The sequence below is a fragment of the Mus musculus genome, chromosome 14 (assembly GCF_000001635.26).
Source record: "Mus musculus strain C57BL/6J chromosome 14, GRCm38.p6 C57BL/6J".
Classification (NCBI taxonomy): Eukaryota; Metazoa; Chordata; class Mammalia; order Rodentia; family Muridae; genus Mus; species Mus musculus.
The window spans coordinates 100,437,249-100,455,482 of NC_000080.6; the positions used below are offsets into that span (position 1 = coordinate 100,437,249).

Sequence of the window (18,234 nt, forward strand, 5' to 3'; positions counted from 1 at the left end):
CTTTTCCGCGTCTTCACAAGGATCTAGGCCCTATGTCTTTTTACTTCCAAAGCTGTGGGAGAGCAATGTATGCCATTTTAAAGCAGCCATGTTTGTGGAGGTTTGCTATGGCAGCCATAGAAACTAATATTCCAAGCTCTGAGACTTCTCTGTCTTGGGGCTGATTTTGCTCTGTAATCGTTATTGTTGAGGGCTTGGCTACCTACCCTGAACTGAGAGCTACATCTGGGTTGGGACTCATGTCTGTTCCATTTGGATGGCTTCCATCAATTTTCATGAAATTGGGCAAAATGTTCAGGATATGGATTTGATTCCCCCCCTCCCTTTCTGGAAGGACCATTGATCATGGACTTCACAGGTGATACTTTATTGAAATACATTGTTCCATGCTTCCTGGCTCTGCACTTAGGTTTCAGTGAGAGAAACCAGGCAGCATGCTGCTGCTCAGGAGACTTGACTTTTATCATGTAACCTAGCAACCCAAAGCAGCCAATGTACAGAATGTTTCAACAGGTTCTTTCCAGCCACCTCTGGTCCCAACACAGACATCTCCATGTGAGATAGGAATGACCATTCACAAGGATGCAATGTGGAATGTCTCCTCTTACAGAGAGAATATGTAAATTTGGGGGAAATGGATAACAGAAGTGTTGACATTGCTCAAAGTGACACATCACGATGTGCTATAGAAACTGTGTTAACCACAACACTGTGCTTAGAGGATTTAAACATGAGATAAACATGACCAGACATCATCATTACAGAGAGGTCTTGGACTTGGAGGTGAAGTTAGCCACTTGGTCTTTTAGGCTTCTCACTATGGGATAAATATCACTTTTAGAAGAGAGATGCTGTGTTAGGAGATGAGTCATATGCTGAAGGAAAAATAGAGCTTCGAGTTCACGGTGGTACAGATGGGAATGTAGATAGAACCAGAGGAGGAAACAGTAATGCAGGGAGCTTGCGTTTACATGCTCAGCAACAAGACAATGGTGGCTAAAGATGACTTCATGGATTTTCTTTATTTTGGATTAAACAACAGAAATTCATTTGCTCAGGATGCTGGACATCCAAGGAAATGTTATCTGCAACATTACTCTCTTCTGTGACTCCCTCTTCCTTTCCCAGTCTTCTTGTGAGTTTGTTTGCTTGTTTATTTTATGTATGTTCTAGGAACTGAACTCAAGTCCTCTTGCTTGCAAGCCAAGCATTTTACTGACAAAGCTACCTCCCCTGAGCTATTTTTACTTTTTTGAGGTGCCATGCCAGGCAGGCATTTGACCACTGAGCAGAACCGTGACCTGCTCATTGACTTTATTTAGTTTTTAAACTTTGGTTAACATACAAAAATGGCTTTTCTTTTAATGTTTTTCAATATAAATATTATTAGACATTGTTTCCTTCCTTCCTTCCTTCCTTCCTTCCTTCCTTCCTTCCTTCCTCCCTCCTTCTCTGTCTGTCTGTCTGTCTGTCTGTCTGTCTGTCTTCTGTTTCTTTTTTGCTTCTCCTTTTCAATATATGATTTCTCTGTATAGCTTTGACTGTCCTAGAACTAGTTCTATAGACCTGGATAGTCTCAAACTCAGAGATCTACTTGCCTCTGCCTCTTATGCTGGAATTAAAGGCATGCACCACCACACCTGGTTGTACTCTGTTCTCATTAGACTCTTCTGCCCTCCTGTCCTCTTGCTGGATCTCTTTTATCATGTTTCCAAATAGTCCTTTTTGCTATTATAACAAACATATTCCATTACCTTCTTTTGTTACCCCATGAGTATAGTCTTGAGTTGTGAGGTTAAATAATAGTGGCAATATGGAGGGATAACAAGATCAGCTTCATTATTGCAGCATGGACGTCTTTCTGTATTATCTGACTTGCTTATTTGGTGTCTATCTGCATGTACATTTATATATTTAACTCACCTTCTATGTACTATTTGTTTATACTGTTTCATCTTAAGGGCACAGGGTGAGGAATGAATGATATTTTCTGGAATGGAGAAAAAAATTAAAGGAAGGATAGATACTATTACAAGACTGGAGGGAAACCTTTAGCTGGACTTGCACTGACTTTAGATAACCCTATTCTCATATGAGTAAAAGGGCAGATTTTCTTTATATAAAAGCTGATAACATGATATCTTACAGGAACGCATTTCTGAAAGAAGGGAATATTGTATATGGATTTTAATTAATAGAAAAGGTGTATGTAGGGAAATTGTCATGCTTTGGCTGCTATGGACCCAATTTCTTATTATAGGAGTTCCATTATTTCAGGCAGAAAGCTCAGTAAGAAGTCAGAAAAAGATAAATGTTTCTTTCTCCTTGAGTCAGGGTTGTGCCATAACTTATAGATTTGGATGCAGTAGACTGTTCCTAGCTAGGACTTTTAGATCTGGGAGAATCAGGATAGGTAGTGTAACATTGTGTCCAGTCAGGAGAAAGGTGCCAGTGCTCAGCACATGTTCTGTCTGATGTGAGAAGGTGATGTGTTTCCCAGCAATAGTTTAGAGATGGCTAATGTCTTCAGATGACGTTCCAGTAGAAAGGTCCAAACTGTAACCTTTTCTTGTTAATTTCCTCAGCCTGACTCTTCTTTATTATTTACCATAAAATATGATTCGTTTAGCCTGGTTAATAATTGGAAACCTAAAAACCCTAAGAATATCCTGTGTGAGTATCTTTGCAGTCATAGTGGTCCCTTTAGATCATACCTGATAGTTTTAGACTAATACAATGGCTCATGACTGATAATACTGACTCAAGAGAAATCTAGCTATGTCAGAAAGATGAAATATCTGATTTGAGAGATAGAATGATACCAGCCCAATCTACTTACCTCTAATGAGGAAACGGGAGCTGGAGATTTAGTTTAACCATGTGACCAGTGATTTAACCTATTGGAATACATAATGGAAGCCCTCACTAAAAACTGTGCATATCCAAACTCTAAATGAACCTACCTGGATGATAACCACACGTAAGCATGCAGGGGGAATGAAGCAGTCTAAAATTATGGAAGCTTTGTGTTTGAGATACCCTCAGACACACACACACACACACACACACACACACACACACACACACACACATATATATATATGTACATATGTGTGTGTGTACATTTTATAGGTCCTGGTTTGTATTCTTTAGTTTTGTTATTATTGAGAATAGATTTTCTTTCATTCAATATATTCTGATTGCAGTTTCCATTTCCCTTACTCCTCCGAGATTCCCCCCTACATCCCCACCCACCCAAATCCACACCCTTTCTTTCCCTCATTAGAAAACAAACATGCATTGAAATTAATAAAATAAAACCCATAATAGCTAATTTGTATTTTTGTTTGTTTGTTTGTTTTTTGTTTTGTTTTGTTTTGTTTTTCGAGACAGGGTTTCTCTGTGTAGCCCTGGCTGTCCTGGAACTCACTCTGTAGACCAGGCTGGCCTCCAACTCGGAAATGTGCCTGCCTCTGCCTCCCAAATGCTGGGATTAAAGGCATGTGCCACCACTGCCCGGCTAATTTGTATTTTTAAAATAAACAATTAATTGTAAATATAATACTTTCCCGAGTTCTTAGCAAATTACTGAATGAGTTGCTATAGCAAATTATTGATCCTGAAAGGGTAGTGATAACATCCAATTTATAGCTAGTTGTTTACATATGGCTATAGTTTGGGGCGAATTGTCCCCCAATGTATTTGAACATGAAATTTTCAGCCACTTATGCAATTTGGGGACGTTTTGCAGCCTTTGCTGAGTCCCACATGTAGAAAATGACTCATCTCATGGGAGAGGGAGGATGGACCTTGAGGAGGGTAGCCCAGCTCTGGATGCTGTCCTAATCCTTCTGTATCCTTGGCTTGGGGGAGATAAGGATGCAGTCTCATCCTTTGGTTGCTGTATGTCTCCACCATGATGGACTGGATTTCCTTAAACCATGAGCCAAAATATATCCTTAACTTACTTCTTATCAAGTATTTGGCTATAGCAATAAGAAAAGGGATAAACATAACTCATCCAAAGGGCCTAGACTCCCTGGAGACTGTAGATTGGTATCTGCACTTAGTGTCTTAGGAAGTACTGTAACTTTCATATGGAATATTGGACCTCTCTTTGGTTGTGAGAATCAACATTGCATTCCACCTAACTTCCCTTTCAATTTGGAGAGTCATCTCATACTATACCAAAAAATCCCCTCCTTTGTTTAGGTTAGAACACCTTGCTGATCTTTGTAGTTAGCAGGAAGCATAGTAGCTTAAGAGATGGTAGAGCAAAACTCTATCAAACTTTAGTAGGCGCCAAAGTAAGCTTTGAACATTTATGAAGGACCACTAATCATATAATTTTGTTTAAGCAAGCTTGTGATCAATAGTTAATAAAAATGTCAGACAATAGTAAGGTAATTTTGTATTTTTCTTACCATGGGAGATAGTTACTGTGGAGCCGAAGAACCGCTTAAGAAATAGTGAGTCCCATCTATGATAATGTGATATTTGCTCCAGATGAAAGTTACACTCTCAATTCTGAACAGTACCTTCTAAAATTATCCTTGTTTAAAACTTCATATCACAGTGTTTTTCCCAACCATTTCAGCCAAAAAGTTGTGTCACAGACACCTAAATAACAATGGAGTTAAAAAGGGTTAGGTTTTTCTCCTAAGTGACAGGGATGGTGGTTCGTGTGCATGATCTGCAGTAGCAATAGAGATCAAAGCTCATAGTTTTCCTTTCACCAAAAATCTGCATAATTGGAAGGTGCCTGTTGTCCTGATGGGCCTGCTGACTTGACTAGGTTGAAGGAGACGTGCAAAAGGAAAGAGCACGTGTGTGCAGTCAGCTCTTTCTAAAAGCTTTTATGGAGCCCCCCCCCGCCCCCCAGCAACTTCCATTTATATTTGAATGCTTAGGATTGACCTTTACAAGTCCTAGTGCAAGGGAATCAGAGAATATAGTCGACCTTTTGTTGTACACATTACCATCACAAATAAAAAGTAGAGTTCATAAGAAATTTGGCACTTTGGTTTTTGTTTTGTTCTTGTTTTAACACTTAGCAAACTCTTTATATTGATTCTTATCATATAAACTACTACCTAATCTAGGGTATACGTTTGTATTTCTAGCAATATTACAGGTTTATAATACACAGATACTCAACTTAGTACCTATTTACGTAAGGACTAATCATGCAGGGCAAGATTAGGCTTCCCATTCTGTTCACCCTTTTGGATCATCACTAAAGATCAACCGGGAAGATGGTGTTACAATAGAAGATGGGGCAATGGCAGTGCTATTCAGTGAGACTTCTTTGTTGCAAATGAAGTACATGAAGCATATCACGATAATGGCTCCAAGAAGGAGTGTTCTGTACAGGAAACCTGAAAACAAAACTTCAGACATTGGGTGGGATGGGATGGGATGGGATGGGATGGGATGGGATGGGATGGTCTGGGAAGGAGGATGGAAGTCTGATGTGACCCTGTGAGGAGCAAATACAGAAGACTATGAAGTACACAAAGATCCAGTGCAGTAAGAAACAAGGGTGAATTGTTTTTTTATATATAAATCTACCAGATGAACAAGAGTGAGAAAAGATTTGGAGAATTCAATCACAAATGCTCAGGAACAGGCTTTGTGTCCAGAAGGAGGAGAGAGTGATACAATGAATATTGTTAGATTGAGTTCAGGCAATCTGGAGAAGAGAAATTCTCTGAAGCCAAGAGAGAGGTCTGATGTGTAGACCAAGAAGTCCTTGATATACCAGGTGCCTGGATCCCTGAGCAAGGCAAACAAGACTGTCGCCAAGAAATTAGGCAAAAGGGAATTTTGACAAAGATAGACCAGCTGCACAGGTGGGACCTCGGGAGCAACTGCACACAGGCTTCGTATAACTTAGGCAGGCTAGGTCAAACAAGCCTGGGAAAGCACAGGAAAGGGGAGTACCCTGTCCTCCTGGAAGGGGTAGGCTACATTGGCTTTCTCTCAAATGCTGCTTGTTTTAGTTTTTGTTTTCTGGTTTTTCCCCCCTTTCCTACTTGGAAGAATCTGCAGAGAGAAACAATCAGTGAGTAGTTATTGCAGAATTCCTTTTCGTGTGTGTGGCTGGTGTTTATGTACTGCTCCTGGAGGAACAATGCCAGATTGTGTTTGTTTGAAAAATGAGAATATTTGAGGTTTATTAAATATGAAAATATGAGTCTTTAAGTTGTAAATAATGCAGTAATATCCTTTCTACTTTCCAAATAAGCAATTTATAGTCTTTCTCCTTGGGTTCATTTTTTTCCTGGGTAAATATATCTGTGCTGCCTTGAAAAATGATTAGAATCGACTGCATGTTAATCTATCCCTGTAACACAGTTTTGATATCCAGCTTCTTTCCTGTATGTGTACAAATCTTTTCCTTGTAGTTGTAAATGTTTCTTTCATGTCAGGCTTTCACAATGGTTGAGTCTGGTTCTACAGTACTGTGATAAGAGTGTGTCCAGTAATTTTTACGATCCCAGTCTTTGATGCTAGGTAAAAATACCTTAACAACTACATTCCCAAGAACCCCAAAGGAGTTATAGACCAGAAACTGGAAAGGGGACCTGGAATATCTTTGGCTTCAGACCCAGTTTCCTGGACTAGCTGAAATTACCCAGAGGATTGCAAATGTTACCATGATTATGTCACGCATGGCAGCTGGTGAATGACAGATCTTTCTCCTTCAGTTTTGCTAAGACATCTACTTCATTTGGACAGTAAAACATAATCCTGGGTTATTTTAATGAACTGGAAAAAAAACTACTTTGATATGAGCCCCTGTCACACGATGCACAAATGCGTTGATCAGACGTTACACATAAGACTAAATCCCACTTCTTATAAGCAAAAAAAAAAAATCTTAATTTGATAAAAAAAAAGTCATTCTGTGGCAAAGACCTCTGAAAATGGGATTGTACGTCCCCTCTTTTTTGCCCGGTCCCCATGTTTGCAAAGCTTCTTGTGAGGAAATACTTCCTTGTATTTCACCTAAATCCCTGTGTGGAAGCTTAAGCCCACTGCTTCCCCTTATAGATGTAGTGAAGATAAAGTGCAGCTGCCACTACCAGATGGCCCCTACACACACTCACTCATACACACACACACACACACACACACACACTCACACACACACACACACACACACACACACACACACACACCAACCTAGGGCTCATTTAGACATAGCTTCTACAGTTCTTGCCTCTCCACAAGCAGGAGGAAGATGCTTCACCTCACAGTCCCTTTTCCCTCTTAGGTCGCATAGTTCTCTTTTATTATATCTTTGGAGCTGAATCTCTTCACTTGCCTCTAATTATTTCCCTATGACCAATTTCCATAAGTGAAATTCCAAGGTCAAACAGAAAGCATGTTTGAAATATTTTTCCTCATGCTGCCCGCTTACTCTTAACAAGCCCTTGCTCTTTGGGCATCTCCTGGCTGTGTGGGGTAAGAAGAGTTTTCTAACTCACATTCTTCTCTGTAAGGTCGGATGCTTTTTGAGATAGTGGTTGTTTGTTTTTACACATGGACAAGAATTCTACTTACCCTTCTCTTGACCATATTTGCATTGGTGTTTCTATTATATGTAATAGAGGTTATTTTTATTTTAAGGAAATTAACCTTTACTCAGAGCCTATTATCAGTACTGTTCTTCCAGCTGTTACTGGCTATTTAAGTCAAGTCATACTTGGAACTCACAGATGTTTTCCATCTTTATGTTGCTAAATTTATTAGTCGGCAGTCTGTGGCTGAATGGTTAGGAAAGCTGTTTACACCCATTTGTGTCCTCTCTTTCTTTGTTATCATGATGGAGTGAGGCCAGCTTGACTGGGTAACATTTGGTTCAGGAACTCAAGGAAGTGCACATATCTGGGGGGAAAGGAGCGACCAGTGTGAAAGCCATGTGCACGGAGCTTTTCTCTATTGCCTGGTGTTAAGCATCAGGGCTGATGCATTTGAGGCATACTGATGCATTTGAGGCATACTGATGCATTTGAGGCATACTGATGCAAGGTGAGACCAATATGAGATGAACTTAGAGGAAAATATGGCTTAGATTATATAAGTCTGGCCTTCAAGGTACGTTGAACCCTTTGCGGTGAGAGAAGGGAAACCATCAGAGTTTTAAGTAGGGGAGTTATCTGACCTAACTTTTACTATAACAGAGAAGTTCTTCATTTTTTTACATAGTATGTAAAAAGAATTGTCTTCAAATTATTTGCTGAAAACTATATTGTTCCAGATGTAGAATTTCACTGTAATGAAATATAATGTCTACATTATTAAATTCTTATGTACACTTGGGTTTAATTTATGAATCTTTATTTTATGTATATTCTTGCTTAAACATAACACTGTTAATATGTTATATTAATGTATATCTAAATACATTAATTTACATTAAAACCTTAATGTATATTTTAAATATAGATGGATAGATTCCTTTATTTTATTCTTCTCTCAAAATATTTGCCTCCTGTGAACTCATTTTTCTCTATATAAATTTCATGTGATTATGGTTTTTTTTAAATCTCATTGGCTTTTGGTTTTTATAAATTAAACAAAGGTGAGTTAAAAGTCTGTGCTATGTATCTTCCAGTAACCAAGTCCTTAAATTCCTTTGGTAAAGTTGTATTACCTTTAAATCTTGTATATTATTCTTTATATTTATTCTATGCCTTTAAGATCCCTTCATGTTTCTCTTACCCTGATTACAGTGGTAGTAATCACACACTGTACCTACCACATAATAAACCATTTTAGGGAGGACTCATGTTTTTCTGTTTCTTTGGCTTCTTGTCTTTAGACACAGGCACATCCTTATCCGTTAGATGTAAGGGTCAACCATTCGAATGAACAAAAAGTTTAGAACAGGAGTAGGGGTTTGAAGTATCAAAGGTATGACTCAGCATAACCCATCTATCAGGTTATGCCTTTTCTGTTCTCTTCTAGTTAGCTTCTTCTTAGTCCAGTCTGGATTTGCTTCCCTTGGCTTTCCCTTTAACTCCCACCATGAGGGAAAGCTAATTCTCATGTTGATAAAAGCTGATGGCCAGAGATGCAAAGTTCTTTTATATTAGTAATAGGCTCTCAGTCTACAACTTCAGGATAGGCCCTGCTCTCTTTTCATCTGACAGCTTCCTCTTGGTGATGCTGACAGTATTGCCCTGGATGAGCCTCTAGTGCGTTTCTCATCTACTTTCCTCCAAAAGGATTCATTGGTTTCTCTCAGGACCAGCCAGTTGGCTGATGACCTTGGCATTCTCCAGTCTCATTATGGCTACCTTCTTACTCCATTCTGATTTACTACAAGATGTCAGATCCGGTTGCACATAGCCACCCACAGAATGGTCACATCTTTCATTTATGAAGGCCAGTAGTTTGAAGCAGGACATATCCTTCTTCATATCTTTCCTGAATTCTGTTAGTCCAAATAAATACCTGGTGCGATGATACTGGTCTTATATGGTCACTTTAAATATATCCAGGTTTATGAAATCTTTTTCTATCCAACAAGATGTGGTTAATCATGTAACTTTCTGTATCTGTTCCTCAGTAAGGATGGAAATCTTCTTTGTACAATCCAACATGTACTTAAGGATGAGTTAGGTGCCAGAAGAGGTGCGGAAGATACAAAACTGAGCAAGGCAGAGTAGCTGCCACCAGGGTTACCCAAGTAGATGGAGAGGCATGTAAAGTAACTATAGACAGCCTGTTGAAAAAATATAGCTATCAAACAACTGTAAATTATTTTCTAGAAATCCTTGAAATGCACCGTATGAGGTTACTCCCTTCCCCTGGATAAAATCATAACTTGAAAAACTCACTCCCCCAAACCAAGAAAGTAAAAAGGGGCCATGAGGTGAGGATAGAGAAATGAACCGCAGGACATAGAAGAAATAAGGGGGGGGATGAGAAAATGGGGAGTGGGATTTAATTGGGATGGAGGAGGGAGGTAGATACAGAAAGAAAGGGTTAGATGAAGGATGAATAATATAAAGGATGTTTTATAAACTCACAAGGAAGTACGTTAGTTTATATTTACCTAAAATTGTATATAATACAAATAAGTATTTGTATTACACATACACACACATTCACACACACACACACACACACACACACACACACACACACACACACACCTTAAATGGAGTTGTGCTACTTGGGCTGACAAGGTTACACATAGTTTACAACAATTGTCATGGCCTATGTGACAGAATCCTTCAGTTTCCTGTCCAAAAAAAAAAACCTCACACCAAACCAACCAACTAACCAACCAACCACCACCACCACCACAAAAATATTAAAAAGATCAATTTGAGTTGTTGGTTAAGATAGTCTAAATGATTCCCAAAACAATATATGTTATTTCTGTTGCCTCATCTACAAAGACCCAGGACAGCCAGGACTACACAGAGAAACCCTGTCTCCAAAACACAATAATGACAAAAATGGGTCTATGAGTGCTCTCTTATCTTAGGAATTAGGATGACAGTACCATGAAGTGTCAACACATGCCTCTGCCTTCCAGTTGAAGCACCTCCCACTGACATCCAGATTTGCCTGACTATGGAAGTTCAAGACTTGGATGCATCTGTCTTCTCGTATTTGTGAAATTTTCTTGCTTTCTTTTTACCAGGTTATCTCTGGTAAAGTGTCTGCTACTACTTTGTGTTGCATATTAGGTCAGGACCTAAGGTAATCCTAGATAATTGTTCTTTCTCGCACTTGGTCATCTCTAGCCCAATGGACACTTTGTTCTTTGCCCATACCCATCCTTCTCCTGCCTCACCTAAATGAATGATCTATTTATGAAAGCTAAATCATCAGCAGTATGCTCTGACTCCTTTCCTGTGGGGCCTGCAGTCCCTCTTCTTAGCCTTCCTTGCCTAGCAACAACAAAGGCACCAGCGTTCCAATATCACACGCCGAGTCAAGGATGGATATTCAATCTTTGAAGTTGTGTTTTAAAAGCCGATTTCTTGGCCAGAAACAGAATAAGTGCCATGCATTCCCCCAATCACTGACTCCAAAATCCTGTCTTAGTTTCCATCCCCACTTTCACCAGCTTCTCCTCTCTTCTGTGTGTTTTGAGAAAAATTTGTTGTGTAACCCAGTCTGGCTTTGAGTTCTCAATTTTCTGTCTCAACCTCCCCAGGGATGGGATTACAGATGTGCAACCACACATCTGCCTGGCTTCTGCTGAAGTGATTCAAAGGTGTGCTGTCATCTCAGGGCCTGAAAATATAACTTCCTCCCATGCTAGTCTGTTCAAAATCCCACTTTTATTCCAAATTTCAGCATCTCATTTAAACAACTAGTCATATAATTATATTAGAATGTCATGTCTAAGAAGAAATGCTCATCCCTTGGCCCCTCATTTTTATGGTTGAGGGGAGATAATCTAGCTGTCGTATTGAGAAGAAGAAATACTTCTTTTCTTCTTTCTTTCCCAAGGTGACCTGCTAATGTGAATTCTAGGGGAAGACTTGACACAAATCCCATGTACTAATAGAAAAGTTTACACTATAAAAAAAGAGATGCGGACTGGATTTCCTGAACCATGAGGTCATAGCTTCATCCCATCTGAGGTCACTTAAGTCAATGTGGGGTTGTAAAAGACTGAGCAACAGTAACAGGCTCTGATTGTTCAACAACCAAAAATTCTATTCAAAATCAAATTTATAATCCAAGTTGTATCTGGCATTGCTCATTCTTATTGCTTCTCATGACTTCACTTCAGCCTAGGTTTTAAAAACACAACGTGCATTTTATATACACATGCCATCACGCCACACAACGCCAATGAGTGCTGCCTGCAACACCGTGGCTGAAATTCAAGTCTGATGTATGTTATAAATTACAGCGTTTTTAGTGCATATATAAAGTTTCTCCTGTGATACACCATAATGGTTTAATTATGGACAACTAAGACTTTTTAATATTTGGCTGATCATCACTCCACAGCATGGAATCATTAGCACTTTATTAAGATACCTTGAAATTATATTACGTTGGGATGTTTGCTTTTTAAAAAGTTACTGTTTGAGTTGTTGACTTGTTTTTATAAAAAAAAATCATTAGGTGAATTTTTAGTTTTTGGATTAGGACACAATTTGCAACAACTTTTGAAATGGTCCTAAATATATGTCTATCATCTTGTATTTTGTATTTATTCAATATGTATTTATTCAAGGCAGCATTTTCAACATTGGTAATAAAATGAAACTATTAACACATTCTTTTTTTTTAATATTTATTTATTTATTATATGTAAGTATACTGTAGCTGTCTTCAGACACTCCAGAAGAGAGCATCAGATTTTGTTATGGATGGTTGTGAGCCACCATGTGGTTGCTGGGATTTGAAATCAGAACCTTTGGAAGAGCAGTCGGTGCTCTTAACCGCTGAGCCATCTCACCAGCCCCCTATTAACACATTCTTAAAAATGCTGAAGATATCCTGTATCTTCAAATATTTCACATTGAGCCAAGACCCACTTCTCTGTGTAAAAGCAAATGAGCATATGCATTTCATTAGTATGCAAATCTGTCTTTATATTGAAAATTGAAAATTTACATGTATGCCAAATAATTGTTTAAAATAAAATAATTATGATCTTTATCAGTGTACTTGATTTGTAAACCTATTTTATATATCCTGAGTCATCTAAAAATTTCTGGGGATAAAAATGGGAAACCATTAAGGCTCTCTGCCTTGGATACCTGTTTTTCTCTTAGAATGACACATCATTTAAATCCCCCAGAAGAGAAATGCTCCCAGGACAGCACTGGGACTTTCAACCTTAACAGGTAGGAAGTCCTACTGGGCTCTGTAGTTGACTGACTGTGCTCTCTTGTTACTTAAGGGCTCTACCTGACCTTTGCTATTGGCTTATGCCTTTGTGCTTAGACTTTTGGCTGCCTGGAAGAAATGTTAATGGGCTTCAGAAACCAAACCATTGACATTGTAAAGTATGATCTGAGTTTAAGTGGGTAAGGAAAAAAAAAAAAACACCCTACTTTTCTGCAGCATAATTCAGCATCTTTCACAATGGATTGAAGTAGACAGAGAGTTTGTTGACATTTCCTTTAGTTGTAAGTGCTCTTTGAGGAGGGTAATTAAAGTACGGAGCTTAAGTCCGCATGGGAGGCACAGTAATGGGAACATTAGGTCTGTAACTAGTGGACAAAAAAGGTCCAGGTTGAGAGTTCAGCTGGAACAAAAACACAGGCAGAGGAGGACCATACATCAGAGGGACTGTCTGCCCCCTCACCCCACCAGGAGCTCAAAGACAAAGCACACAGGGAACATAATGGCAATGGGCAAGTAATGGCAAGTGCCATTAAGACAGTTTTGTCTGGGGTTGTTAAAGATCCTCAGCTTCTTTGCGGAACGCTTAGAAGCAACATAGGTGAAATCAGGGCAAAGAAAATCAAAAGCTTGGGCAAACATGTGAGAACAGAGGAACGTCTGAGTGCTAATGGATGCAAAATGGCTCTACATCAAGCCAAGAGCTCCGGGAGAGTGGAATCTGTTAAGTCCCCTCAGTCTGGGCTGTGGGAAGAGGAATGGATTTCATCAATCATGCTCATTTCTTAGCCACTGTGGGAAGTCCATCGAGGAGAAGTGGGCATGCAGCTCTTCCTTACTAAGTCCACACTGGATGGTTGGTTGGTGAGCATCTTTGTATATTAATTTGCTACTGTGTCCAGTGAGAACCGAGATCTTACTCCCCCCGTGTTTGAAAGGGCATCTTAGAGAAAATAAGAAATCTCCCGTGCTTTCCAAGGTCATGACTGAAAACCACCACCACCTAAGGTTCTGAGTACAGTCTGATGGCCAGCTTTCTCTTGCTCATCTCTAAAAGCAAAGTCCAGGAAAACACTGGAAAGGTAATACAGTTAAAAATTAGTTCCCTAGACTACCAAGAAATTGTCTGGTTCCGAACGTGAGCTTCCCTTCTGACCTGGTTTAACTGTAGAAAATACGAAGATAATATGCATGCAATTGAAAAACATGTAAGCAGTTATTTCCCCATGGTGAAACCTGTGGTTTTTGGATGTCAGGGGAAGGCCAATGAAAGAGACACTTGTAGGGGATCACTTTAGGATCCAAACATGATCTCTGTTCATTGTCGCCATGTTTTAAGTTGTTAGTAGAAAACACTCTAATGGATGACAACTAGGCAGGTCACTTGGGTTGCAGCCACCCTTCGAAGGGCACAGATCACACTCTTCTGTGTCATCTGTATTTTTCTCTAAGAGGCTCCTGAAAAGTTTAGCTGTAGTGGAAACCACACTAAAAGTTTTTAGTTAAATATAAAAAGTATGTGAGAAGGACCCCAGAAAAATAAACCGAAGAATACGCTAACCCTCTTCAGTCACGCTCAACTAGCCACACTCTAGTACGACAGAAACTCTCTCCTGTGAGTTATTCATACTGAGTGGACATCTATTTGTTGTCCATTCCTAAATGATCACTACATTTATTCTAGACTCTACCTCTCACCACTGCTCATGTATGCCTACACTTCACTATATTTTATTCTTCTCCCTATTTTTCTTTGCTCTTAATTTTCCATTGTTTAAAATAAAAATATTAAACTTGTCATTTTATATTTTAAAAGGTACCAAGTGTGTTGGGTGCATGCCTGGATTCCCAATACATGAAGGCAGAAGCAGGAGAATTGCTGTGCATTCTAGGCCAGTCCGGGCTGCATACTAGGTTAAAGTAAGACACAGTCTCAAGCAAAATGCCCAAACAACAAATAATCCAGCAATAATAGCACTCTCTGCCCAACAATAACTCAAGAAGTATCATCTCAAATAACCCATGTGGGTGCTGCTTCTGGTCATACTCTGTGGGCTCTTTGGGTAGGAATTATGTTTACTAGGAATGCCATTTACTTTTATGTTAAGGCCGCCTTAGCTAGAGTTCCTATTGCTTGATAAAACATTATGACAAAAAGTAACTCAGGGAGAAGGGGGTTGTTTCACTGACATGTCCAGGTAGCAGTTCATCACTGCGAGAAGTCAAGGCAGAAAATCAAACAGGGCAGGATCCGGAAAGCAGGAGTTGATGTTGAGACCACAGAGGGATACTGCTTTCTGGCTTGCTCATCACAGCTTGCTCAGCCTGCTTTCTTATAGCACCCAGGACTGCCCCATGAATAATCAATTGACAAAATACACCATGAGCTGTTTCACAGGCCATTTGGTGGAAGCATTTTCCAAATTGAGGTTCCTGCCTCTAAAATGATGGTAGCTGTGTCAAGGTGATGTAAAACTAGCCACCATAGTAGTTTTGCAGTGATTGTCACCAAGGGAATGATTAAAGTTACTCTGCCTGTCTCTCTTTCAAAACAGTGAAAACCTAAGAATGAAGATGGGGAAAAGGTTCATGTGCCTGGTGTGAGAGTATGGCAAAGATATATCTGAATGTTGGATGTGATGTATAGTTAACTAATCAGAGATGATCATGTAAACAAAAAAGTATTAAGATATTCATATATGTTTATGTATATATACTAAGCAAAACCGTTAAGTAAATTTAGAAATTAGCCGGAAGTCAAATTTAGGAGGAGACAACTATTTGCTTCTGTCAAGGTAATGGAAGAAGGCTATAAAATGAACAACACTGAAATATGTACAAGTTGTGTGGCTCGTATAAATCTAATTTTGATCTATGTGCTTGGTTACAAGACACTCTTGGTTTTGGAAGATTGCTGCAATCTTCTTGGTGGGAAAGGAATATATTTTCCCTGCACAATAATTCAGAATTTCTCACAGCAGTTTGCAATAAATGCAAACTCGGTTGACATCTCTTCAGGCAGAGGTAGAATTGTTCATCCTAACACTCTTAGCTTCTGCAGCTGAGCTTTCCCTTGGAAAGGCCTGTAGACAGTTCCACTTTGCATTTTTAAAGCCACTTCCCTATACCCATCTTTAAAAGCATGGCTCAGCCTGGGAAGACCTAGGGCCATCTCTAAGGTCTAGAGGGTTCAACCTTAGAGGGTTAAACAAGTACCAGGCGAGGCTGAAGGAAGCTGAGGAGAGGACCTGCGGTTCCACCAAAGCCCTCGCATGTATGACTCAATTTCTGGCAGCCACAAGCTCAAAGCTCCTCATGGGGCAGCTTCATAATTAAATGTTGAAATGAAAGTGTGCTTCTATGAAGGAGCGCACACTGCTTTCCAAAGCCTAATTTAATATTCGTCTTCAGAGCTCACAGCTTAGTTGAAAATTCGACCTTAAGATTCTGCACACTTAAGCAGGTAGGATGTGATTAAGAGCATGCCTTGCTTTCTACGCACTGAAATTCAGGGTCTTCATTGGCATATATATATTGACAACTGGATCTGTGGCTTTTCTCCATGCTGATACCACATGGGGGAGTCACCATGCAGAGATGGGGACCAATGTGAAACACGTTAGGAGTTGAAAATTTAGGTTTTTGCACACCCCCCTGGCCTTAGTGTGAAGGAAGAACCACTCCCGAGACTCTGTGTGAAGACAACATCCATTCACAGTTGACAGACCAATAGCGCAGGAGAGGGGTAGAAATAATGACTTCCTAGGAAAAAGAAACAGCAAGCCAAAGCACAGAAATGAAGCCAAGACCCGAAACACATAGTAAAGATAATTCAATCCATGCAGATCACAGAGGTTGGGGCCTGCCATTTAAGGTGTCAGTCCTATTGCTGATGCTGTGTGGTTTAGGACAAGATGCTCCTCCTGGTCTCAGTTTCCCTTTGTGGATCCATTTATATGATTCATGGAATGTTTCATAATTCCAGCATCCTCGAGTTCTATTTTTCTCCTCTTGAGTTTTGGTATGTTGTTTGATTTTATTACAGCAAAATACAAACATGTTTTATCTTTTGCAGCACTGCAATGGATTAGCAAGAGGTTTAGTTTTGAAGGTACCCAAAGTCTCTACATTTATAAGTTCTGCAACCCACCCCACAAAAAATATCTGCACAAGGTCTCCGAACCTGCTTAACTAGACCAAGCAGAGGAAGTGCAGGACTAAACTGCAAGGGGAAAGGCTTTCCTATGCAAAATTCCAGACTGTGTTGTTTAATACTAACAGGGTCTTTTCAAGGCTTCTTCCTGAATATGCTGATATAAATTAGATGCTTTCTCTTGACTATTAAAACTACTTGCAAACAGCTAGGAGTATAGCCCCAAATGCCTGTGAAAATCTCATTTCCATTACCTGCTGAGACCCAACATGGAAAAGCTAACCAAACAAAATTCAATTATTATATCCAAGACTTTAAATTAATAAACTAAAAGTCACTTTTGAGGTGTCAGCTAAGAATTCATGCACATGTATGCAGCCATGCCTTCTGGGGGCGGGGTCTGAATTTTTCCTAATTAATGAGAGACATTAATGTGCAGACGAAGCTCTGGGCTGGAATGCAGGGTACTTGGGTTGTAGCTGAATTCAACTATGTTATACGCTACTACTGTCAGCACTGTCTGCTCCCATGTCTCTATCTCCATAACTGGTAAAATGGATAAGGAGCTAGAAGTGGTGTTTAATGGTAGAACAGTTGCCCAATATTCATGAGGAATTGGTTTATCCCAACTACCTCAAAACATTAAAAGTTCTGTCTATGATCTTGTATGATCTTTATTTAAAAGTAAATATCTCTACTTTTCATTTGATTTTTTTATTTTAATATTTTTATTTTAGTGATTGTCTTGTTGAGTATATGTGTATGAATGCATATACCATGGCCCAGTCCTGGTCTTAATTCCTTCAACCATATGGACCCTGGGCATCAACTCAGGTTGTCAGGTTAGTGGTGTTGTGCTTTACAAAAAGAAAAGAGAAGCCAGAGATATGTTTGGTGGAGGCTCAGGATGGGGGAAAGGGTGCCTCTGCGGGCCCATGCTGAGGCATCCCTTCCCCCTGAGGGACCAGCCATGAGAAAGTGAGAGAGAGAGAGAGAGAGAGAGAGAGAGAGAGAGAGAGAGACAGAGAGAGAGAGAGACAGAGAGAGACAGAGAGACAGAGAGACAGAGAGACAGAGAGACAGAGAGTAGAGGATTAGAGGCCTGCCATGAGCACGTGAAGAGAGAGGGGGCGGGGAATGGGAAGAGAGGGGGAAGAGGCTAAGGGCCAAGAGTAAAAGAAGAGAGCAAGTGAGTGAGGAGGGGGCAAGCAGCCTCTTTTATAGTGGTTGCTGCTAGGTAA

At 39.7% G+C, this 18,234-nt stretch overlaps 1 long non-coding RNA gene across 4 annotated transcripts in view; it reads left to right on the forward strand.

Moving 5' to 3' along the window:
* The window catches only part of Gm34199, a 74,868-nt gene that overhangs the window by 19,890 nt on the left and 36,744 nt on the right, over nt 1–18,234 (forward strand). The window lies entirely within an intron of this gene.